Source organism: Malaclemys terrapin, chromosome 1 (genome assembly GCF_027887155.1).
Source record: "Malaclemys terrapin pileata isolate rMalTer1 chromosome 1, rMalTer1.hap1, whole genome shotgun sequence".
NCBI lineage: Eukaryota > Metazoa > Chordata > Testudines > Emydidae > Malaclemys > Malaclemys terrapin.
In genome coordinates this window covers 255,980,356-256,005,872 of record NC_071505.1, presented here as the reverse complement: position 1 = coordinate 256,005,872, position 25,517 = coordinate 255,980,356, and the positions used below count along the sequence as shown (strand labels likewise).

General features: G+C 39.6%; 1 protein-coding gene across 3 annotated transcripts in view; it reads right to left on the bottom strand.

Moving 5' to 3' along the window:
• The window catches only part of SLITRK5 (SLIT and NTRK like family member 5), a 97,541-nt gene that overhangs the window by 29,536 nt on the left and 42,488 nt on the right, over positions 1–25,517 (bottom strand). For 2 of the 3 annotated variants that reach the window (XM_054011953.1, XM_054011962.1), the window contains one exon: positions 24,534–24,806. The exons of the other annotated variant lie outside the window; for it this stretch is intronic. The gene's annotated coding sequence lies outside the window, so the exon portion shown is untranslated. Of the gene's footprint in view, positions 1–24,533; positions 24,807–25,517 lie in introns of those variants that run through there. 3 annotated transcript variants of the gene reach the window in all.

Sequence of the window (25,517 nt, the reverse complement as noted above, 5' to 3'; positions counted from 1 at the left end):
ATGAACCCAAAGTATTATGTAGAATTTGTTATCACTGAAAAGTGCATATATAATTAGGGAATAACTAATAAATTGCTAAACCATGACTAAAACAAAGTCAACCGAAATAAGTGTTAATACAGTCTTGCTACCACCACTCCATTCTTTCATGTATTCTGTAGATCCAATGTATGTTACAGAAAAATTGTTTTGTTGTAATATTTTGGAAAGTTCTTTTAAAAAAAATGTTGTTAGACCTATTTTGATCCCTCCATCTGTAAATTCACATGCCTCTGCAGCCGTGAATTGAACAGTAGTGTGAGAACAATAAAAATCTCTAAAAATTACCTACATAGAGTTTTCTATACCAAAAAATATTGTGACTATAAATAAATAATGAATAAAATATTGTAACAATAAGTATTGTGGATATAACTTGAGAAAGTCCAAAGCTCAGCAAGAATGTCGTGTGTCCCAATGGGAAGAGATTCTCTTTCCATTGCTAGAAATCTCCTGGCTTTAGCCCTTCAAGGTTATGGAATATCAGACTTCAAATCTGTGACTTTTTTAAGTTGAGGAAAGTTGTTCCTCGGCCAGGACTCAATTTTCACCATCCTGAAAACTGGACAGCTATCACTGTAGAGGAAAATTCCATATTTAGGGAAACCTTTCCTTTGGGAGATAGATTTTCTAAAAATAGATGGTGCTCAGAAGTTTGGAATGTTAGAATAGGTCCCAGGGAAGATGAGTTAGCAGGCCAAGAGCAGATGAGGTGGTTAAAATTGCATTGTAAATGCACCTATCACATAACTCTTCAGTTTAACCCATGGCTATAACCTCTTTATATGTTCTGGAGATGAAAGCTATGTACTGTACATGCACTGTTCTCTGTTTATGACAAGGCTTAATGGAAAAGTCATTGAACTGAACACAGTGGCAGATGTAGCCTCGCTATTCACAGGTTGCACTCCTCCTGCACTGATGCTGTCATCTCCTCCTTGCCCTGCCAAGGGAGTATCAACCATGTGCAGCAGCACCCTTTACCCTGGCACCGCATTCCTATTCCTGGCCTGGGGGAGAGGAGAGACCCCAGGCAGAATGAGGTGGGGAGAAAGCCAACTCCTCACTTATCCAGCAATGGTGGCTTTTGTCCCATGGGGTTGGGCCCAGCTTCTGTCTTTGGGGCATTGTGGACCCATGTGCCACACCACACACTGAAATTTACTCCCCCGGCCCTGTCATGATGCACCATAACAGAGTGGTGCTGTGATCCCATGTGCCATGTTGCACTGGAGAGAGGAGCCAGATTCAGCCCTGCTTTACAGGAGCCATCACTGCCAAGTGAGCATGGGCAGGGCTTCTGCTCCAGCTTCTTCCCTCTGCACTAGGTCAGGATTAGGGCTGTGGAGGGTATATTATGATACTACTGATGTTGAGCTCAATACAAAAAAGGAAAGGTAGGGAGAGAAGGTGAGAAAACATAGCTAAAGTTGCTATGGACAATAATAATTCAACAACGTTATCTAGACCCAATAGAGATAACATGGGTGGCCGTGGCAAATAAGTGGAATATGGAACTAGTTGGTGGAAGGTACTTACACACATGCCTAACTTTAAGTATGTGAGTAGCTCAGTTAACTTCAATAAGACAACTTGTGTGTGCTTAGAGTTAAGCATGTGCTTTCAGTGCTTTGCTGAATTGAGTTTCTGGAGACTAATTGCACCCCCACCCATTAAAATAAGTAATTTGAAATGTTAATTTGCTTAATGTGCAGTTTGTATTTTTAATTAAATGTTAAAGCCACACCACACAATTGTACAATTGTTGAGAAAGGTGCTTTGTCATTAACCAGTATGATATAAAATGTGGAAGCTTTGTTATTACCTAACTAAATCCCATTTTGTTGACCATGTTCAACCACTTAGTCTTAATTGTTGCCATATTATTACAGGTATTGTGGTCCAGATTGCATAAATTGCTTCTCCCATATTTAGAAGTATCCTAGCAACTCTCCCTCTTTCTCCTCTCCACTCTTCCATTTGACTTGCGACTCCAGTGCACATCAGCATTTCAGGGAAGCTGCATGATTTTTCTATTAAATTAATCCCCCATACACTGTCTTTTGCAGATGAATGTCAACCAAGAAAGCTAATTTTCCTCTGGAAACTTCAGTGTCAAAACAGCATCTGAACAGAAAATACTGAATCATCAGGAAAAATAACCACAAACATTACTAAAAATAGGCAAAAAGAAGAACAGGAGTACTTGTGGCACCTTAGAGACTAACAAATTTATTAGAGCATAAGCTTTCGTGGACTACAGCCCACTTCTTCGGCTGTAGTCCACGAAAGCTTATGCTCTAATAAATTTGTTAGTCTCTAAGGTGCCACAAGTACTCCTGTTCTTCTTTTTGCGGATACAGACTAACACGGCTGTTACTCTGAAACTTAAAAATAGGCAGTTGAGCCAGAGCTTAAATCAGATGTACCACTCACCACAAACTTATTTCATTTTTATTCTTTTAAAGCTGTAAAAACTGAAGGCCAGATCCTCAGGTGATGTAAATTTACACCAGTTGAGGATGTGAAAGTTACATTTTCCCCCATAGCAGAGATGATTCCTTTAAACTAGATAATGACACAGAAGAGCTCGTGATTATTTTTTTTAATCAGAAAAAGAGAACCGACAACACTGTTTGAACCATGTTTCAACCAAAAGACTATATTCCAATGACCACATTCAGGCATAATTCCTGATGAATCTCAGTGAAGCTTCAATTCAGAAAATTACTTATACATGCTTGATTTTAAGCATATACATAGTCCTGTTGAAGTTATCTCCTGAAATGATGCCTTTCCTAGAAAGAAAACTCACTTTCAGGTTTGGATAATGAATTAACACAGTTTACTATATTTTTAAGTTGAAAATGTTCATGAGTTTGCAAATAATAAGGAATTATATTTTTGTCTTACATGCATAGGGCGGGTGTAAGTGGTAGTTAGGACCTATACAAAAACAGTTGAACACAAATTTGCAAAACTGTCTTGAAAGTTTGTGAGGCAAAATATATTCTACACGTATGTGATGATGATGATGATGAAGGTGAATTTTATTTGCAACAGCAACAACTTTTTCTTGGGTGTAGAACATAATTTTGTAAGGCTATGTTGTGGGGGGTGCTTGTCATAAGCAAGAACATCAATTCAGATCATGGCAGCTTTATGTTAACAAATGCATAAGTCCTACTATCAATGTACTGGAAATAAGAAAGGTTTTGTGTCAGATCCAATCATTTCAATAGGATATGCACTTAAAATTTACATACATTTATAAGAGAAAAAACGTACCTGACTTGTCACATCATCTGATTTTAAGTAATGTTTGTGTCAAGCCAGATTGTCCATATATCTTAGCCTATTCCAAATAACTTTATTTAAATATTTAAATACAATAACTGTAGATATAAATAATCTTGAAATGGATTATCCAATGATATCTCAAACTAGAGCAGGCTTCCTTCCCTTTTTCTTTTTAAGCAACTCAATTTTAGTTAAAGTGTTAAAAAGAATCTCCTAGAGAAATACAATTGAATATCAGAGAGGAAAACTTACTCTAAACCAAACTATTTTTGTTTTGTTCTTCTTTGTCTAAAGTGATAGAGAATGAGCTATGAGAAAACAATAGCCCATTGATTGGGGATTGATTTCTCAAGCACTTCAATGAAAGACTCTAGACCCAATTCCCCTGCCACTTATACCACTTTTACATTGGTGTAATTCTATTGATTTCAGTGTAGTTAATCATGATTTACACTAGTACCTGAGGTCAGAATCAGGTCCTGAATCCTTTCCAAGGGAAGTAATTCAATCTCAGTGGATAACTCCTAAATTAAAAACAAAACACTAAAATATAGGAATCTAAACCCACAAATTACTATATTAAGATAATGTTCAAATCCAAGGAAACAGAGAAAAGAGCAAAATTGCAAAAGGGGTGAAATCCTAGCTCCATTGAAGATAGTGGCAAAACTTCCATTGGCTTTAATGGGTCCAGAAATCCACTCCCTGGCAAAAAAAAAAAAAAAAAAAAAAAGGCTAAACCTGTTAAAACCTGGCTTAGAGGGGAAGTGAAAGCAGATATATTTTTTATAAAAAAATATAGCAAATGTAAAAAAGGGACAGTTGACATACATGAATACAAATTAGAAGTTAGAAATTGTAGAAAATCGATAAGGGAAGCAAATGGACACTAGGCAAACTCTATGATCAGCAGAATTAAGGGCAATAAGGAGGATTTTTTAAAAATGTTAAGTACAGAAGGAAACCTAAAAATTATATTGTACCATTGCTAGATGGAAATGGTAGAATTGCCAATAAAATGAAGATGTTATAGAAGGGTTCTATAAATATTTATGTTTTGCATTTGGGAAAAAAGAATGTGATTCCAACAGTAACTCAGGAGGATGTTAAACAACATCTACTAAATTCAGACATTTAAAATCAGCAGGTCCATTGAGATAACTTGTATCCAAGAGTTTTAAAAGAGCTGTCAATGGAGATCACTGGACTGTTAATATTGATTTTCAATACCTCTTGGAACATGGGGGAAGTTTCAGAAGACTGGAAGAAAGCTAATGCTGTGCCCATATTTAAAAAGAGTAAACAGGATGTCCTTGGAGATTACACTGGTCTACAATTTTTGAGAAGTCCTCTGCTTCAGAGATAAAATGTGCTATTTATTATGTATTTTGATGTGCTGAATTCAAATATGACAATTAAAACAACTGATTGGCTACTGTTTCTAAGATATTTAAGTTTTTACATTTTATGTCTATGTATATTGTGTGGATAGTAGAGTTTTAATCATAAACTGTAAACCTAGGTCTTTTCATGTGTTTATGGTTGCTTTACATGATAATATTTCACCTGTCCTGTTTATGTAACACATTAAAAATCAGCAAAAGGGTTATATAAATAAAATTTATTATGAAACAAAAGGCAAAAAGCTATTATGTACATAGTTTAGTCCTATTCAGTGTCTACTCGGCGCTTCGTGGCTTGTCTCTTGTATTCATTAAATGGGGTATCACTTGTCACTGTCCAGCAATAGTCTGCAAGCATTGATGGGCTCCATTTGCCCTGATAGCGTTTCTCCATTGTTGCAATGTCCTGGTGAAATCGCTCGCCGGGCTCATCGCTCACTGCTCCGCAGTTCGGTGGAAAAAAATCTAGATGAGAGTGCAAAAATTTATCTTTAGTGACATGTTGCAACCAAGGCTTTTGTATGCCTTGAGGAGGTTTTCCACCAACAACTGGTAGTTGTCTGCCTTGTTGTTTCCGATAAAATTTATTGCCACTAACTGGAAGGCTTTCCATGCCATCTTTTCTTTGCCACGCAGTGCATGGTCAAATGCATCATCTTGAAGAAGTTCACGAATCTGAGGACCAACAAAGACGCCTTCCTTTACCTTAGCTTCACTTAACCTTGGAAATTTTTCACGGAGGTACTTGAAAGCTGCTTGTGTTTTGTCAATGGCCTTGACAAAGTTCTTCATCAGACCCAGCTTGATGTGTAAGGGTCGTAACAAAATCTTCCTTGATTCAACAAGTGGTGGATGCTGAACACTTTTCCTCCCAGGCTCCAATGACTGTTGGAGTGGCCAATCTTTCTTGATGTAGTGGGAATCTCTTGCACGACTATCCCATTCGCAGAGAAAACAGCAGTACTTTGTGTATCCAGTCTGCAGACCAAGCAAGAGAGCAACAACCTTCAAATTGCCACAAAGCTCCCACTGATGTTGGTCATAGTTTATGCACCTCAAAAGTTGTTTCATGTTGTCATAGGTTTTCTTCATATGGACTGCATGACCAACTGGAATTGACGGCAAAACATTGCCATTATGCAGTAAAACAGCTTTAAGACACGTCTTCGATGAATCAATTAACAGTCTCCACTCATCTGGATCGTGAACGATGTTGAGGGCTACCATCACACCATCGATGTTGTTGCAGGCTACAAGATCACCTTCCATGAAGAAGAATGGGACAAGATCCTTTTGACAGTCACAGAAAATGGAAACCCTAACATCACCTGCCAGGAGATTCCACTGCTGTAGTCTGGAGCCCAACAGCTCTGCCTTACTCTTGGCTAGTTCCAAATCCCTGACAAGGTCATTCAGTTCACCTTATGTTATGAGGTGTGATTCAGAGGAGGAGGATGGGAGAAAATGTGGGTCCTGTGACATTGATGGTTCAGGACCAGAAGTTTCATCCTCTTCCTCGTCTGACTCAAGTGAGAATGATTCTGGTGCATCAGGAACGGGCAGTCCTTCTCCGTGGGGTACTGGGCGTATAGCTGATGGAATGTTTGGATAATGCACAGTCCATTTTTCTTCTTTGACACACCTTTCCCAACTGGAGGCACCATGCAGAAGTAACAACTGCTGGTATGATCTGTTGGCTCTCTCCAAATCATTGGCACTGCGAAAGGCATAGGTTTTCTTTTTCTGTTCAACCACTGGCGAAGATTTTTTGCACAAGTGTTGCAGCATATGTGTGGGGCCTACCTCTTGTCCTGATCTCCAATTTTGCAGCCAAAATAAAGGTGATAGGCTTTCTTAACCATAGTGGTTATACTGCGCTTTTGTGATGCAAAAGTCACTTCACCACAAACATAGCAGAAGTTATCTGCACTGTTCACACAAGTACAAGGCATCTCTGCTCACTTTGGCTAAACAGAAATGTGTCCCTTTGCAAAATCAAACACTGACAAATAAGAGAGCATGACACTGTCTGATTTCTAGAGCTGATATAGGGCAATTTGTTCAGCAGAGTGATGTAAGCTTCATTATGATTGCATCATCCATGACTTCTAGGAATAACATGATGCAATTCATACCATGTATGACGCAATACCAGCTTCAGATTGCATCATTCATTGTTTTGCCTAAAAAGCAGGTACTGTCCAAACCCATTCATAGATTTATTCATAGATTCAGTCAAAGATGTATTTTAGTCATTTCTGGTTTAAATTGAGATCCCTTCCCTTTATAACTCACTTATCCTCCGCCATTCCCAAGTCAAGGGTTGTATATACTGACCCAATAGCATATCTTGAAAACTAGAGCCAATCAACAATTTTAAGCATCATTTTCATTCTCAGTGACCCAGAATTCATAAAGTTTGACTACATTTATTTCAGAAGCATTTTGGCTGTAGAGTAGTGTTATAGGACTGTCAGTATGACATTGATTGTGGGCAAAAAAATGCAATGACTGATACAGAACTTAATAAATAGTTAAAGGATGGTAGTATAATTAATGCCAATTAACATGAGTTTGTGGAAAATAACCCTGTGAAAGTAACTTGATATATTTTATGATATTGCAAATTTGATTGATAAAGGTAATAGTATTAATACAGCATACTTAGATTTCTGTAAGGTATTTAAATTAGAAAGATACACAATCCACAATGCACACATTAAATGGATTAAAAACTGGTAGGGCTAACTGATTCATCTAAAAATATAATTATAAATGGGAATCATCACTGAGTTGGTTTGTTTTTTCTGTAATACTGTGTCCAGTTTTGGTGTCTACAGTTCAAAGACATTGAAAAATTGGATAGAGTTCGGAAAAAGCCATGAGAATCTTGAAAGGATTGGAAAACATGCCCTGTGGAAGACTCAAGAACAGTTAGCTTAACAAAAATAAGGTTAAGGGATGACTTGATCACATTCATTAAGTACCTACTTGGGGAACAGAAATTTGATAATAGATTTGATAATGTCTTCAGTTTAGCAGACAAAGGTATAACAAGGTGAAATGCCTGGAAGTTAAAGTTACATAAATTTAGACTTGAAATAAGGTGCAAATGTTTAATAGTGATTGTCACAGCCCCTTCTAGACATTGTCAATCTCCCCATTCTAGACACTTACCAGGCTGCTGTGTTTCAAACCCAACATGCAGGATGTGTGTGATCTTAAGCTTCCCTTGGTCTTGGTAGGCTCCAGCACTCTCTCTTTTCTTCTCTGGCACACTTCCTGGGCATAGCCTTTGTCTGTTAAACCTACATGGAAGAGGAACCTCCTGGTCCAGGTACCCTAAGGTCCAGGACCAATGCAGACCCCTCCCAAGACACTGTAATACCTTAAGCACACTTTTTCCCAGAGCTCCAAACTTGTCGTCATTCTTGTCTACAGTTTACCTCTCAAGGGACATGTGCTAGTTGAAGCACAGAACACATAGGCTTTGCAGAGGATTCTAACACAATTACTCTTTATTTAGGTAAAAAAATAAAAATATAACATTTTGTGACCCAGACCCTTGTTGCCAACTGGTAAAGGGTACATGGGATGCACAACATTTTTAGAAGGATCCTCTGTGTTGATATCTGCATAACAGTTCACCATAGGGTGGTATGTAGGGACTGTACTGTGAGAGTAAAGACAAAGGATTGATCTGGTACATCTTTGGGGGCAAGAAAACACAAGGAATCCTTCACCAGAAAGGCAAACTGACAGCATTTTTATCTTCTGAAAGGAAGATCACAGCCAATCTTGCTATAACACATTGATTTTGGGCAAGAAATACTCTAAAAGACATGAAAGTATCTTGTTGATTAAGTCTAGATTCTAAAATGCTATGATGTTAGAATGTTATGACTTGATTTTATATGTAACCATTTGTTTCCAATACTTCTATTTCAGGGATCAGCAACCTTTGGTATGCGGCTTGCCAGGGTAAGCACCCTGGTGGGCCGGGCCAGTTTGTTTACTTGCCGCGTCCACAGGTTCGGCCAATTGTGGCTCCCACTGGCCACAGTTCGCTGCTCCAGGCCAATGGGGGCGGTGGGAAGCGGCAGCCAGCACATCCCTTGGCCCGTGATCGGCTGAACCTGCGGACGCGGCAGATAAACAAACCAGCCCGGCCCACCAGGGGGCTTACCCTGGCGAGCTGCTTGCCAAAGGTTGCAGATCCCTGTTCTATTTGCTACTACTTGACTCTCTATGTTTTCTTAAATAAACGTATACCTGATTTCCCTGTAAACAAATTTAAGTGCTGTGTGTTAAGCAAAGCTGTAATCTGACATGGAACTGTGTGGTTTATTGTTTCTTTGGAAGCAGGAAATCTGCGTGTATTGCAAGTGACCAATGAACCAGAGGCTAAGAACTCCAGGGAGATGCTTGGAGGAGTCGAGTGTTGGGCTGTGCCAATCACTAACTTGTATAACTGTAGGCCTGTGAGGCCTATAGGATAATGCTTGTGTTGCCCATGGGCAATGTAGTTGGGCAGCTGACCCACAACAGGCACAAACAAGGCTTCCTCAAGCTAAGCTAAGGCAAGCCAAGCTAAGGCAAGGTGATAGCGAGATATTCCCAAGAAACATCACACATCTATATACCATTCCCCTCCTCAGTTATCTCACTCTTGCACATTCTTTGGGATTTGGTCAGAGTCCTTGAGTGTGTCCAGGATTTCCTTCCTGCACCTGGCTTCTCTTCTGAATAATGGCTTCTCTCTGTCTTTCCCACCTCCATTTGAAGCCATCTTCCTTCAGCTCTTTCTCCCAAAAAATAGGCAATGAGAGTCCCTTTACTTTATAAAAAGCAACAAAGAGTCTTGTGGCACCTTATGGACTAATAGATGTATTGGAGCATAAGCTTTCATGGATGAATACCCACTTCATCAGACACATGTAATACTGTTGCAAAAAAAGCAAACATCATTCTGGGATGTATTAACCATAGTGTTGTAATACAGAAGAAGTAATTCTTCCACTCTACTCTGTGCTGATTAGTCCTCAACTGGAGTATTGTGTCCAGTTCTGGGCGCCATATTTCAGAAAAGATATGGAGAAATTGGAGAAAATCTAGAGAAAAGCAACAAAAATGCTTAAAGGGCTAAAAAACTTGACCAATGAGGGAAGATTAGATTGAAAAAAATTGGCTCTGTTTATTCTCGAGAAAAGAAGAGTGAGAGGGGATATAACAGCTTTCAAGTACATAGAAGGTTGTTACAAGGAAGAGGGAGAATTGATCTCCTTAACTTCTGAGGGTAGGACAGTAAGCAATGGGCTTTGTCAAGGTTCCTTTCCCACTCAGAACTCTGGGGTACAGATGTGGGGACCTACATGAAAGATCCCCTAAGCTTATTTTTACCAGCTTAGGTTAAAAATTTTCCCAAAGCACAAATTCCACCTTGCCTTGAACAGTATGCTGCCACCACCAAGTGATTTAGACAAAGAATCAGGGAAAGGACCACTTGGAGTCCTATTCCCCCAAAATATTCCCCAAGCCCTGCACCCCCTTTCCTGGGGAAGGCTTGAGAATAATATCCTCACCAACTGGTACAGGTGAACACAGACCCAAACCCTTGGATCTTAAGAACAATGAAAAATTAATCGGGTTCTTAAAAGAAGAATTTTAATTAAAGAAAAGGTAAAAGAATCACCTCTGTAAAATCAGGATGGTAAGTACTTTATAGAATAACAAAAGATTCAAAAACACAGAGGATTTCCCCTCTAGGCAAAACTTTAAAGTTCCAAAAACAGGCATAAACCTACCTCTTAGCACAGGGAAAATTCACAAGCTAAAACAAAAGATAACCTAATGCATTTCTTTGCTATTACTTACTATTTCTGCAATATTAGATGCTTAGCATAGCTATGGCTTAGGGAGATGTATTTTCCCTGCCCTCGTTCCTTGTTGACTCCGGGAGAACCACACAAAAAACCTTCCCCCACAGATGTAAAAGTACCATCTCCCCTTATTGGTCCTTTTGGTCAGGTGCCACCCAGGTTATCTGAGCTTCTTAACCCTTTACCGGTAAAAGAGGAATTAATCCTTTACAGGGTAAAGAGGGATTTTATGCTACCCTTAGCTGTATGTTTATGACAGGCTTAAATTGGAGCAAGTCGATTTAGGTTGGACATTAGGAAAAACTTCTTAACTGTCAGGGTTGTTAAGCACTGAAATAAATTGTCCAGAGAGACTGTGGAATCTCCATCATTGAAGATTTTTAAGAGCAGGTTAGACAAACACCTATCACAAATGGTCTAGATAATACTTAGTCCTTCCATGAGTGCTGGGGACTGGACTAGATGACCTATTGTGGTTCCTTCTTGTCCTATGATTCTATGATTCATCTTGTCAACAACAACTGCAAGGTCCCAGTACTTTGCCAGTATTGTTGACGCAGATGTTGATTGAGAGTCTATTGTACTCACCCCTTCTATTCCAGAATACATTCCCAGAGAGGCATGAGTTCTGCCTGTAAGGTGGGCACTGGATATTGTCTGGCTGGTTCCATTAAGATGGCCATCGGTTGAGAAGACACCATCCTTGCTTGGTGGTTGTTCAAAAAGCAATTGTCAATCTTTATGATTAAGTGAATAAATGCATCCAGACCAGTCAAGGGCTCTATTTGTACCATCTCATCCTTTATTTCATCATTTATACTGAGCCAGATGTGATAGTGCTGAGCAGCTGCATTCCAATTTGGGGAGGGAGAGGGAAAGGGAGATCAAAGATCACTGATTTGGCCTGGACAAACTCCTTCAACTGATTCAAGAGGGGACTTGATTTCTCAAGTAGCAAGAGGCCTAGGCCAATGTTTCCCCAGGCAGTAGATTGATGATGAGTCTTACCCTGTGTAGCAGGGTGGTTAATCTGCTCCTGCCTTGAAGGGCTTAAAACAGCCCTGGGAGAGGGCTCTGGCAGGGAAAGCTTGAGGAAGCCAGGAGCCTCAGCTGTGGCCATACCCCAAACAGACCCAGCTGGCCCTATAAAGGCCAGGGAAGCCAGGAGCAGAGACAGTCTCTCTCTGTCTTCAGAGAGAGAAGGGCCTGGCTGCTGGGAAGCTCAGGGTGCCTAGAGTGAGGCAGGGCTGGAGAAAGGCCAGAGGGGCTGGGGAGCTCCAGGCTGGCAACTCCCCAGGCAGTGGGGCCTTGTCCAAGGCCCCAGAGAGTCACCAGGTTGCAGAGAGAAGCAGCAGGTCCAGACCCAACCTTGCCTGTGCTGAGTGGCTCTTACATTGCAGTCTGCCCCAGGGAGAAGGGGCTTGGTGATGACTGGCAGTACCCCAGACTGAGGAAAGGTGGGGATTAGAGGGTTGGGGGTTCCCCAGAGAGGGGAGACCCAGAGGCAGAGTGTGGGGGTATTGCAAGGGGGCAGCACCCCAGATAACGGAGCACCTGAGTCCTGGGAGGGACACGGGGGCCAAGCAGCAGTGGGATACCGGCCTGCAGAGGGCGCTCCAATGTCTGGATGAGCTAATTCCCAGAAGTGACCAGCAGGAGGCACTGCAGGCTGAGTCCCGCACCCTGGTTTGGTCAAAGGGAAATAATTGTGGATGCATCAGAAGCAGGATGATGCACTGGTTTAAGTTCCTGTGGAATTTTCTATGGTCAACATAAAACTTGTCAGGCTCCGGGATTTTCAGTTCTCAATGGACATGAGTCACTGATGGCATGGCTTGCACCTGCAATACTGTATTCTGTGCCTGCAGAGCATTAGCCTGGTTTTGCAGATTCTGTAAGAATCCAACTATTGCCAAAGAGCCAAAGAGCTGTTAGCTTTAGTGGAGTCCATACCTGCAGTGTGCTAGGTCCTCTCTATTGTTTGGGCTACTCAAATTGTCAGGGATGGTTAGGCATCATCTTGAAACTGTGTCCAATTTTAGTCACTGCTGTATAGAAAGGGTATAGAGAAATTGGAAAAGATCCAGAGGTGAGCAACAAAGTTGATCAAAGGGATGGAATGAAAGCCATATAAGCAAAGGCTGAAGAAACTATGTATGTTTAGTTTGGAAAAGAGGAGATTAAAGGGGCACATGATAGCAGTCTACAAATACTTGAAAGGCTGCCATCAAAAAGATGGAGAAGAATTGTTCATTCTTCCCATAGAGTGCAGAACAAGAGGCAATGGGTTCAAACTACAGCATAGCAGATTTAGATTAAATCTCAGGGAAAAAATCGTAACCGTAAGAACAGTAGGACAATGGAACAAACTGCCTAGGGAAATACTGGAATCTCCTTCACTGGAGGTTTTCAAAAGGAGGATGGATAGCCATCTGTCTTGGATGGTTTAGACATAATAAGTCAATTGTTCTCAATTTTTTGTATTGTGACCCCTTTCACACAGCAAGCCTCTAAGTGAGACACCCTCCTCCCCGCCCTATAAATTAAAAACACTTTTAAAAAATATTTAATACTGTTATAAATTCTGGAGGTGAAGCAGGGTTTGGGGTGGAGGCTGACAGCTCATGACCCCCTATGTAATAACCTTGGAACCCCCTAAAGGGTCACGACCCCCAGTTTGAGATCCCCTGCAATAAATCCTGCATTTTGGCAGGGGGTTAGATTAGATGACCCTTGCGGTCCCTTCTACCCTATAATTCTATGATTCTATGATCAAGCCATAAGCAGTCTCATCTAGTGGTTAGAGCCAGGATCAGGACCCAGGAGACAAGCCAAAGGTCAGAACTAGAATCAGAAGCCTGGCAAAGAAGCCAGGCAGGAGCAAACTTGAGTGGACAGGAACAAGGCAAAAGCAGGGCTGAAACAAGGCTAGGAATGAGGTGTGACCAAGGCTGGAGCAGGACTGGGAACAAAGGAGGCACAGGAGAGATAGCAGCTGTGGGCATAAGCATTGAGCAGCTGGCAACCTGTCATTGCTGGCCTTCAATGTAGATCTGTTGGCTCCTTGGAACAAATTGGGTGGACCATTGAATCAGGTGATTCTGTCACAGCTCAGCTGGGCTTATTAATCAGGTGGAGATGGCTATTCCCAGGCTCAGGTGAGGGAACTCAAACCCATAGCTTCTGACTAATGCTTTTAAGAAATCCATTTTTTTAAACAAAGGAGGAAGTGCTGCCTATAGACAATCTGTTTGTTTTTTTGAAAGTTTGCCAATGATTAAATGATTTCTACCAGTATACATATCACTAAGCTATGTGTATGAAAAATGTCATGGCACCTCTGTGAACCATTCTACAATTTTAGACCCTAACGCAAATCAAGATAACTTCTGTAGTGAAGAAATATTATGTTCGTTTACTGTACTCTGACCATTGGTTATACATGCTCTATCTTATAAAGGAATGTTTATTTGCTCAAACTTTGGTAACTAAGGTCATAACAATCTGCTCTTTACATTTTATTTGTATCATACTAGCACTCTCATTTTTTTTAAGCGGCATCTTAACAAACTCAGCAATATAAAAAAATTATGATTGTCATCTACTTTTGAAATATCAGCATTTTGGTTTGAGTGAGATGATATGGCTTTTTTGGGCTCTTTTATACAATTGAGAGAACGCAACAGAATAAAAATGTTAAATAAACAATGTGAAGGGAATAGTGTATTGTACTTATAGCCCATGTGTACTACAAACCATATCACACCATGATTTATGACTGGTGCTTGCGATCTAGGCTGTGCAAATTCCTATTTCTTGCTTTTGGCACTTACCCATTATCAGGATAGATGAGTTGAAATAGGAGCAAAACACGACTCCACATGGGATTTCATCTTTGGGTGATGTGTGAAGTATCAGGGGGTAGCCGTGTTAGTCTGTATCTACAAAAACAACAAAGAGTCTGGTGGCACCTTAAAGACTAACAGATTTATTTGGGCATAAGCTTTGAAGTGAGGTTTTTACTCACGAAAGCTTATGCCCAAATAAATCTGTTAGTCTTTAAGGTGCCACCAGACTCTTTGTTGTTTGGGTGATGTGTGTAATTTCTGGCAACAATTGTCTGGGAAAATCCATAGTAGAGAAACCTTTTTTGAATCTATTACAGATTTAATGCAAGCAAACCAATTTACTATATGTGCTTACTATATACTTTTTAAAGCTGTAATAAATAATACTGTGTCAGGGATCGGCAACCTTTGGCACGCGGCTCGCCAGGGTAAGGCCCCTGGCGGGCCCATTTGTTTACCTGTGGCGTCCGCAGGTTCGGCTGATCGCGCCTCCCATTGGCTGCAGTTCGCCGCTCCAGGCCAATGGGGGCTGCGGGAAGCGGCGGCCAGCACATCCCTCAGTCCGCACTACTTCCCACAGCCCCCATTGGCCTGGAGCGGCGAACCACGGCCAGTAGGAGCGGCGATCGGCCGAACCTGCAGATGCGGTAGGTAAACAAACCTGGCGGGCCGCAGGCAAAAGGTTGCCAATCCCTCTACTATATAAATTATAATATTGGCCAGAATGTTCAAACTTTGATATCTAAAGTTAAGTTGCTAAATCCATATTTAGGCACCTAAATAAAAGTTTTGGCTTGATTTTCGAAGGCGATGACTGCCTAGTTCCCTTTACTCTTCAGTGGGATTTGTGAGTGCTCAACACTTCTGAAAATCATGATATTTGGGTGACCAAATATGGACTTAGGAACCTAACTTTAGGTATCCAAGTCTGAAAATGTTGACCAGCCTTACAAAAATTAATTAAGTAATGATCTTCTGTGCATTTTCAGCTTGTAGAACAACTCAGTAGCATATTAATATATACATTGGAGATACAAACTAGCCCCAGTGGTTTGCCATAATCTCACGTGCCCACAGAACTCAGCTTTAGAATTCAATTTAGCCTTCTTTGTATCTTAAATTTCTGAATTATCTGCAGTTGTGAACACTTAAAATTTAAATTTTGTTATCCTAATAGCTTACACAAAGATACAGCAATGGTCTAAACATGAATCACTAGAGTATGCTGCCAGTAATTCAGTCATGCTTGAAAAAGCCTGGATTAGAGCTGCCCTTTGCAATCTGGATATTTTATTTTTCACTCTTTTATGTGTATGCTCAGTTATCTTCTAAAGAAAAACTTGTCCTGTTTTACAGACACTAGCCTTGTTTGTAGGTTACAAGCCTTTGTAATAATAATACTTAGCATTTTACAGCTATTTACACAAAGTACTATATAAATATTGTCTAATAAGTACATTATATCCAGGTATTCATGGGCAGTTTGCAAAGAGGAAGAGGTACATTCTTCTTCTTCTCTGTCTAATTTACATATCAAATCAATATAAATATTGCTCATTATATATGAGTGACAAGAAGTTTGTGTTTGTAATTTTGTATTGAGAACACATGCACAGAATCCAAATATTTGGTGACATTTCAGGTTTTGCCCATGTACATCAAGCATGATATTTTCAAAATATATCAAGTCTTACCTCGTGTGAATAAATAAACAAGTGAGGGTGGCTAAAGAATTATGATTTAATTGTTTTGCCTTAATGTTAATAATTTACTGTCTGTAGAGAAGTTCTAGTGACTTGGATCAACTTAACTTTTTTCATTGTAGTTTTTTTGAAAATTTTTGTAACATTCTCTATAGCTATATTTTAACAGCTAAATTATTGATAAATTCATCCTGGTGAGAGACTTTTTTTTTTTTTTTGGTCTACACAGAAAACGACTGTTCGGACCTTTCCAAAATCTCTTTCGAGGGACTGTTCAAAAGCACAGAATTGCCAGCTTCATTGTTCATTTATCTATCATGGACTGAATACTTAAAAGAGTAAACAATGTTCTCCTTTTTTTCAGAAACAAGGAGGTGGGAAGTGGTTTAGAGTGGTAGTTGAGGTCAAATAGTTTCAGTTCAGTTAGGGGTTGTGGCTGAATGGCTCACATTTATGTTCTCTGTGAAATCAGCCACTATGATATATAATATACGGGGGGAGAGGGGAAGAGTCATTATTTAAATGTGCCAAGTGTTTATGGGATATTAAATAAATAAATATGTTTCCCTATATAAGAACATAAGAACGTCCATACTGGGTCAGACCACAGGTCCATCTAGCCCAGGATCCTATCTTCCGACAGTGGCCAATGCCAGGTGCCCAAGAGAGAATGAACAGAACAGGTAATCATCAAGTGATCCATCTCCTGTCGCCCATTCCCAGCTTCTGGCAAAAAGAGGCTAGGGACACCATCCCTGCCCATCCTGGCTAATAGCCATTGATGGACCTATCCTCTATGAATTTATCTAGTTCTTTTTTGAACCCTGTTATAGTCTTGGCCTTCACAACATCCCCTGGCTACGAGTTCCACAGGTTGACTGTGCGTTGGGTGAAAAAATACTTCCCTTTGTTTGTTTTAAACCTGCTGCCTATTAATTTCATTTGGTGGCCCCATGTTCTTGTGTTATGAGAAGGAGTAAATAACATTTTCTTTTTTAGTTTCTCCACACCAGTCATGATTTTATAGACCTCTATCATATCCTCCGTTAGTCGTCTCTTTTCCAAGCTGCAAAGTCCCAGTCTTATTAATCTCTCCTCCTATGGAAGCCGTTCAATATCCCTAACCATTTTTGTTGCCCTTTTCTGAACCTTTTCCAAGGTTCTGCGAAAAGTTGATTCACAATGTATACAAACAAACAACCCTCCCCGCTTCAAATCCAACGTACTAAATAAGCCAATTGCCAATTAAGGGGCAGATGTATCACTGCATTCGGGTTGTCTCATTGGTTTGGGCTGCTCTGAAGATACAAAGCAACTGAAAACCCAGCTTCAATAGACAGTACACTGCTTAGTGCAACTTCAGTGTCTGCTTAGTGCAACTTCAGAGTAACAAGTGATTCTTGCACTAAAAGTGCAAACTTTCTTTAGACTTCAAATATGCTTTTTAGTATCCATGTAAGGTAGCTAGGTTTACTTTCAGAGAGTATTCAAATCTAGTCTGTCACAAAGGAAATGTTTGGATAAGGAAATGTGAACAAGTGTCAGGTAAAGAAATTCCTTTGTCTCCATATATTTGCTAGTCCTCTCTCTCTTTTTTGCTCTCAAAAAAAAAAAAAAAAAAAAAAGAGAGAGAGAGAGAGAGAGAGAGAGAGAGAGAGACCTTGAGTACATCCTTCATATGTAGTGTAAGTGTATGTAAATATTTCATAATCCAGGATGAGTCTTTCATAGAATATTCCTAAAACATAGAAATGTTATAAATAAAGATAATACTTAAATACTGCATTTTAAAAGGTAGGTTTGATCTAATATTTATAAGAAATCTTTTCTGACGCAGAAATGTACTAAAGTATACATTACTGCTGAGTATTTCTCCATTGTAGCATAGAGCCCTGAGCTAAATGACATCAGTCTGTTCAGATTTTTCTATATCCTCCAAATCATTCCAGATAGGACTGAAATACCAGCACTAACCATTCCTGCAAAAAAGTCGATAAAGAAACTTGGGGAGAGTTATTGGTTTTGCTCTGAAGTTTTGAAAATGTCTATCTCATTTCTTAGAATATGTTAAAATTGTCAGCATTTTGAATGATACATTTTGAATAATAATGCTAACTTCACTATTATGCATATTGCAGAAAAGCCATGACAATATCTAGGCATTGTATACAATGTATGGTAGCATACTGCAAATGTGGGGGGCCAAATTCTGTCATTGGATGCATTCAGGACTCCGTTTTGGCCCATAAAATAAGCTGTATGATCCATTATCATTTTCACTCTATTCCTTTAATGAATTATTGTGTATCTTCTGCTTTTGGTGATGGGAAATTTTGGAATGGAAGCATTTCTGCGTAAGGTCTATTTGTATACTGGTACCTTTTGAAAGAAGTGCACTGCACATTTATGAAATTTCCATATAATTTCATGAACTATATTTCAAAGACATTATTTAAAATGTATGCTTTTAAAAATTAGGACAAACCTTTGTAATGAAACTTGCATCTAGTTAACTTACACACCTGAAAATCACAGGTGAAAATCACCCAGTTTCAGGTTAGGTTTTGCTACATGCCTGAAACTTGACTGAAATTCACCATAAGTTTTCCCTAGCACCGCAAAACTAAGTCTTTTGAGAGGATTCCTAGGGTGAATTTCACCTATAGCAGGGACCATTGTGGTTATCTGATTGACATAATAACACACATAATAGAATATAACATCTCATTCTTCCCAAAGTCTGCTTTTACTTATTCTTATGGGACTCTAAAATATCTCTCCTGTGAAACTATAAGTCTCCAACCTTCTTACATACAAAACAGCAGACCAGACTGAATTATTGAAACAAGTGGCCTAAATATGGCAGACGTCTGGGAGAAACACAGCAGGGTTACACTGAGTAAAGCAGGGATCGGCAACCTTTAGCACACGGCACGCCAGGGTAAGCCCCCTGGCGGGCCAGGCTGGTTTGTTTACCTGCCGCGTCCACAGGTTCGGCCGATTGCGGCTCCCGCTGCAGGCCACTGAGGGCTACAGGAAATGGTGCGGGCCCAGGGATGTGATGGCCGCTGCTTCCCGCCGCGGGAATTGACAGGTTTCAGAGTAGCAGTAGTGTTAGTCTGTATCTGCAAAATATGCGTATGCATCCAAAGAAGTGGGCTGTAGCCCACAAAAGCTTATGCTCTAATAAATGTGTTAGTCTCTAAGGTGCCACAAGTTCTCCTGTTCTTTTTAAATTGACAGTTTATGCTGTTGGACAGTTAATCCATAATCTGTAAATAATCTGAAAAAGACCACACATGTAAAAGTCCTCCACTAATATTCCTGATATGGACCTTGCCAAAATTTCCTTCTGTCTTTCTATATGTAGTCTACAGGGAAAATTGAAGCATCAGTAAACAAATGTTCATAAGGAGAAAAGACTTATGATGTTCTGAAGAAGGTGCTAAACCCCCCATAACCTACTACTGCTGTCATATGCATGTCTAGAAAGGATGATGGAAATTTTTCAGATGCTCCCCTGAAGTATTGACTAGCTACAGTTAAAGGGACAATTATTGAAGTAGTTTGGGCATATACTACTACTGAGTGAAACACCTGTGCTTTCATTACAGGAACTCTTCAAGCTTTCCTTATCATTTAGAATTTAAACCATTATATGGTAAATATTATTTTCACTTACACAAAGAACAGCACTGATATCAGCATTTGGAAAAAAGATTCTGTCATTTGTAGAGAAATAGGGGAAAGACTGTCCCTTGCTAACAGAAAATAAATATGATATATATCATTGTATTATATTCAATATGGCCCTGATCCTACAAACTGTTCTACACAGATCACTTTGCTGGATCAGGCCCCCTATTTTTAACAGGATTGCAATATGCTTCTTTGATATCCAAGTTTTGTACTGATTTTATAGGGATAGAACAGGCTCAAGTGAAATTAAACAAAGTGCAGCCTATTGCAAGCTCTGCCATACTTAAAATGAGTTTACCTGAGAATAGCAGTGAGACATTTGGCAGATGCAATAATTCTGCTCCTACTGTATCTTCCTGTGAACAATTGGATCCAAATTCTTTTTTTCCACTATAAATACTTTTCTTAATTTTAAAAGATGATTGTTTTAAACCTTAACTCAGTGTTTAGTTAGTCTTTTAGTTTTCTAATTGAACAGTTGGTATATAGGATCATGCTATGATGACACAACAGTCACTGCTAAAAAGTCAGCTGTTACTGATACTTACTACACCATGATAACAGATATATCACAATTGCTTCTTATATATAGAACAGGAAATAACTGTGATATCTCAATTAAATACAATTGAAAGTTAAGACTGACCACTTTAATTAGAAATGGAAAACAACTATTATTTCAGATATAGGGGCATCTACTAAAGCCCATTGAAATCAATGGCGGTCTTTCCATTTTCTTCAATGGGCTTTTGATGAGGCACATAATTCTTTAATATAGAACAAATATTTGCCAAAAGTTATAACCTATTGGTGTCTAATATTATCACTGATTTCCACTTTCAGTGAATCTAGGAAATGCAGTACCTGTATGATAATGATAAGCAAATCTTGATTTTTAAACTGACACTTCCAATAATCTGAGCCAAAGGAATTTTGATGTGTCCTTTGGGGCTGTGCTATATTTTGTAACAAAATACGACTGATGAAGTATTGTGTGATATGCCAGAGACCAATGTATGAGATAAAGAATTTGGATAAATTGATATTTTCTGTTAGCTGTATGTTGTTCGTATTTTGTTGTTGTTAAATGCCTCCACTGGAACATGTGGGTGAGAGTGTTGGGTGGTGAGGAGGCAAAGAGATCTCAGTAGAGGACTCAGCAGCCTCACCTTGGATGCTGTCAGACATGGTATCCCCAGTTTGAGTGGGTTGCAGTAAAGCAGTCTCTAAGACAACCTGACCTAGCACACTAAAGTGCTATGCTCTGAATCAAGAAATTACATAAGTATTTAAACATGTGTTGCCCTGGATTTGAGGGGTGTGTATACCCCAGAATGTAATCCAGTTAATTGCAACCATATTATGTGCATTCAGCCACCCCGAATTAATGAAATAGAACACTACATAGTTAAGGGTTAATTTGGAGTCAGGCTTTTAGAAGCAAGGTCATATCTAGCTGGCATTTCTGCTGATCAGAATGGGAGGAGGGAACAGACAAGAAAACAACTGAGACTAAAAACCTTGGTAGTTGGAAAACCTTGAATCTAAACGCCTCTGATATTAAAAAAATATTGAAAGTTAGAAAAGTGATGATCCAGCAGGGATCATTATAACCTATGTGTTTTGTAGAAGTTAGTTATAAAAGATTAGCTAATAAAGTGTACGTTGGAGCAGGCCTCTGAAGCCATCTTGAGAGACTTTTTCCTGGCACCTTTTCTCCCCGGTGAGTGAGCAACTTCCCACTGCAAACCTGCTGTTAATTATTCAATACCGTTCCAGTTCTGAGGTAAATATCTGGGATGTTCTAAACCTATTATGTTTGTGTATGCTTAAATCTAATAAACTGCAGTTTTACACAAAGCACACTTACTTGCATGAATCTTATCAGACAGAATTGCTGTGTTCCTATTGATTCAGTGTGGACACCAACCTTCAGTGAAATAGTTAAGTTGCTCCTGCTGTGGGTTCTGAAAACCCCGGGTAACACATGTGTTTAAGTGTTTTGCTGAATCAAGGTAATAAACATTAGGGCCAGGACCTTCAAGTGGGTGTGGAAATCAATAGAGAACCAATGGAGCGTAAAAAGCAACAAAGAGTCCTGTAGCACCTTATAGACTATCAGACGTATTGGAGCATAAGCTTTCGTGGATGAATACCCACTTCGTCAGACGCATGGAGCATAGTCTTTCTTGCTTAATAGGCAAACTGCTGAATGTTGTACAAGTTGGGAGTTCTATGCGGCTTTCAAAATCAGCCCCAATTACACTAATCTTTTATCCTTGCTATTATTGTTTGGATTTTGGTTGCACCTAAAGTCTCTAACCAGGAACTGGACCCCATTGTGTGAAGCACTGTACACACATAATGAATAAAAAATGGTCCCTGCTCCAGAGACTTTGCAGTCTGGAGGTGACAAACATGTGGATCTAGGTGATTGGATTATCTTCCAAGAGGATTGGGCACATTCTTCTCTTTAGCCAAAGCTGGAGGAGAACACTAGTTGATTCTATCTGTGTGTCTAGAAGCAGTGATAAGTCTAACTTGAATCTAGCACTGTTTTCTGGCTATCACCTCAAACTGTTTTCTGTTTCTCTCCAGCATCACTTATGTCTAAACTTCTCTGATCTTCACCATGATGCTGTTTTATCCATGTGCAAGACTGAAAAGAATTCAAAATCAGCTGCTACAGGGCTCAGGGATCTATCAGTGGAAACCCTTAATCCCTAACCCTTCCTTTTCTTAAAAATGAAAGTTTCCCTATTGTTTGTCTGTATAATCTCTGTCTGGTTCTGTGATTGTTTCTGTTTGCTGTATAATTAATTTTGTTGGGTGTAAACCAATTAAGGTGGTGGGATATAATTGGTTAGATAATCATGTTACAATATGTTAGGATTGGTTAGTTAAATTTCAGTAAAATGATTGGTTAAGGTATAGCTAAGCAGAATTTAAGTTTTATTATATAGTCTGCAGTGAATCAGGAAGTGGGGCGGTGGGGGATTGGAATCATGTTTTGCTAAGGGGGGGATGGGAACAGGGAATGGGAACAGGGACACAGGCAAGGTTCTGTGGTGTCAGAGCTGGGAAGGGGGATACTGAGGAAGGAAATTGGAATCATTGCTTGCTGGAAGTTCATCCCAATAAACATTGAATTGTTTTCACCTTCGGACTTTGGGTATTGCTGCTCTCTGTTCACACGAGAAGGACCAAGGAATGGGAAGGTGAAGGGATAAGCCCTCTAACTCGATGGCAAGTGTCCTGGCTAAATTCTAATTAGGGTAATTACATTCTTTCTACACAAGTTCTCCCTACTGTTCCAGTTTCTTACACTATCCTTCTTTACTTCATTGCCTAAATTATTGTGTGGCATCACATGTAGCAATGTAGAAGAGTTGCCATGTTTATTCACAAATGTACAGTGGCTGCATTTCAGCCTGTTTGTTATATAAGCCAGGGTCTGAATGAGCTCTCCTCTGACATCAATTGATGAAGATGGGGGAGAGACCTCAGGAGACGACTGTATTTGCATACACAAACCTACCTTTATCTGATCTGCATTTGCCAATATGATCAGTTTTGGCTGTTTTATGTTAAAATAAACTTTAGTCTTTGATGCAAGGGTAATGAAATAACGTTATCCTTACTGTATGAGTAATGTGTAGCAGAATTGTACTTAATGTGCCCTAATTGAGGTGGGTCACCCTAACTTTAATCTCATTTGCTAAACAGGGGGTAGTGATGCCAAATACAAGCTAAAGCAAGAAAGGGTGGGGTTGATGTGTTCAAAGCGTTCTAGATACCAATTGGTCCTTTCCCTTCAATGTTTTTAAACAGAGTTTATTGGACTATTTTAAAGTCTTTGTTTCTGCTCAGTGAACAATACAGCTAAAATTACTAATAAGCACGTGTAGGGTGCTGAAATTTAGACCAGGTATGGGGACAGTGATACAGTGAAAAACACCACAGTGGCTACAGCAGAAGTGAGCTTACCCACTATCCACGGAAATTGCTGTAGGCTGAAATCACTAAGAACTGGGATAAATAGTACAACCTCAGAACACAACATCACAGCTAAAGGCAGAGGCAGCAGTGACGGGCAAACAATGGCAGGTACAGCGGTGACCAGCAGCAAATGTGGCAGCAGGAGTGGGAGCTGACACCATATGAATGCATCACTGAACACTTGGACTTCGCTGATATCAGACAACCAACTGTGAATGGAGTGCAGTAGAGGAAAAGAGGAGTGGTGTATTAAAAGGACATTCATCCATCGGATTTTCACTGAGGCAAAGGACACTTCCCACGCTACTATAGCTTGAGTACTTCGTAACCATTGCTGTGGTGTTTTCCCAAACTAATACTGGGTTCCCTTTCCCTTTTAATAAAAGTTTTCTTTTGTTTTATACAGACACAGTGTTTGTGAGTGAGGAAGTATTGACTCTTAGATATGCCCGGGGTGGTGTTTGGTGTTCCCAGATTTCTGTGAGGGGGCTCAAGCTGGTTCTGTTTTGTAATGTTGAGAGGAACCCCTAGACATTGAACCCAGCCTTTGTTGCAGCTGACACCACCTGGCAGATGGGTTACATTTATATTTTGTAAAACATGTTTTCAGACTCTTCAGGATAAAAAATAAAGTCTACATGTTACATACTATAGCAAATCAAATAGATTCTCACCATAGACTTTTTATTGGAGGAGGAGGAAAGAAGTAGAAGAATAAGAAATTAGCAAAACAAACTCTCACCACCAAAAACAATGCACATTCATCTCAAGCCAACTCTCCTCTACCAGAGAAGGTATTGAAACCGAAGATTTATGGGGCCAAAGCCCCACTTTTTGTAAATGAACATAGCTGTTTGAAATCAGTAGTGCTATGGCTGATTTGCACCACCTGAGGATCAGTCCCAGGAAGTCCACTAGCAACCTCACCAAGCAGACCTAATGTAAATGGGAAACATTTAGATAGTACAGTTAATGGACACAGTAGAAAACCCGGATAAAGCTTAACACTGTTAGTTTAAAAATTACATTTCTGACTGTACTTTACTTACTACTATTATTATAGGTAGCATCCAGTATTACTTCAAGTGAACTAAAAGGGATTAAAGAAAAAATATTTTCCTCTAATTTATTTAGCTTGCTTGCTTTGTGTGTTTCAAAGAACTTTCAATATAGTTAATTTTGTTACATATATGCTTATTTTCATTGTTTCCCTACAGGCATTTCCCCCTATAGTTTTATGTAGCTTTTTTCACACAGCAACAGGGGAAATAAAAACCTTTTTGAAAATAGGAAAATGTTCTTGTAAAAGCATTAAAACTGGCAAGTGGACTCTAGGGCAAATATAGTACTTGAGCACTCCAAATTACATTTAACTCATTTTTTGAAATTGTTTTGATTTCCAGTTGACATTGTCCTTTAAAAATATTCCTTGTGCTTCATGTTCTAGAACTCAAGGGCTAGATGGCCATGCAGTTGTGTGTTTGTGGAAGCATAAATGAGATATTGCTCTTCTCCTCCACCACTGGGAGAAACTCAGTGGAACTTCAGTGTAGAGGAGCAAAAAATAGACAGAGCCATGGCTCCACAACATGTCATCTAATGCAGTTGGCTGGCTACATCTGTTGATGGGAACATGCTGTAAGTCTT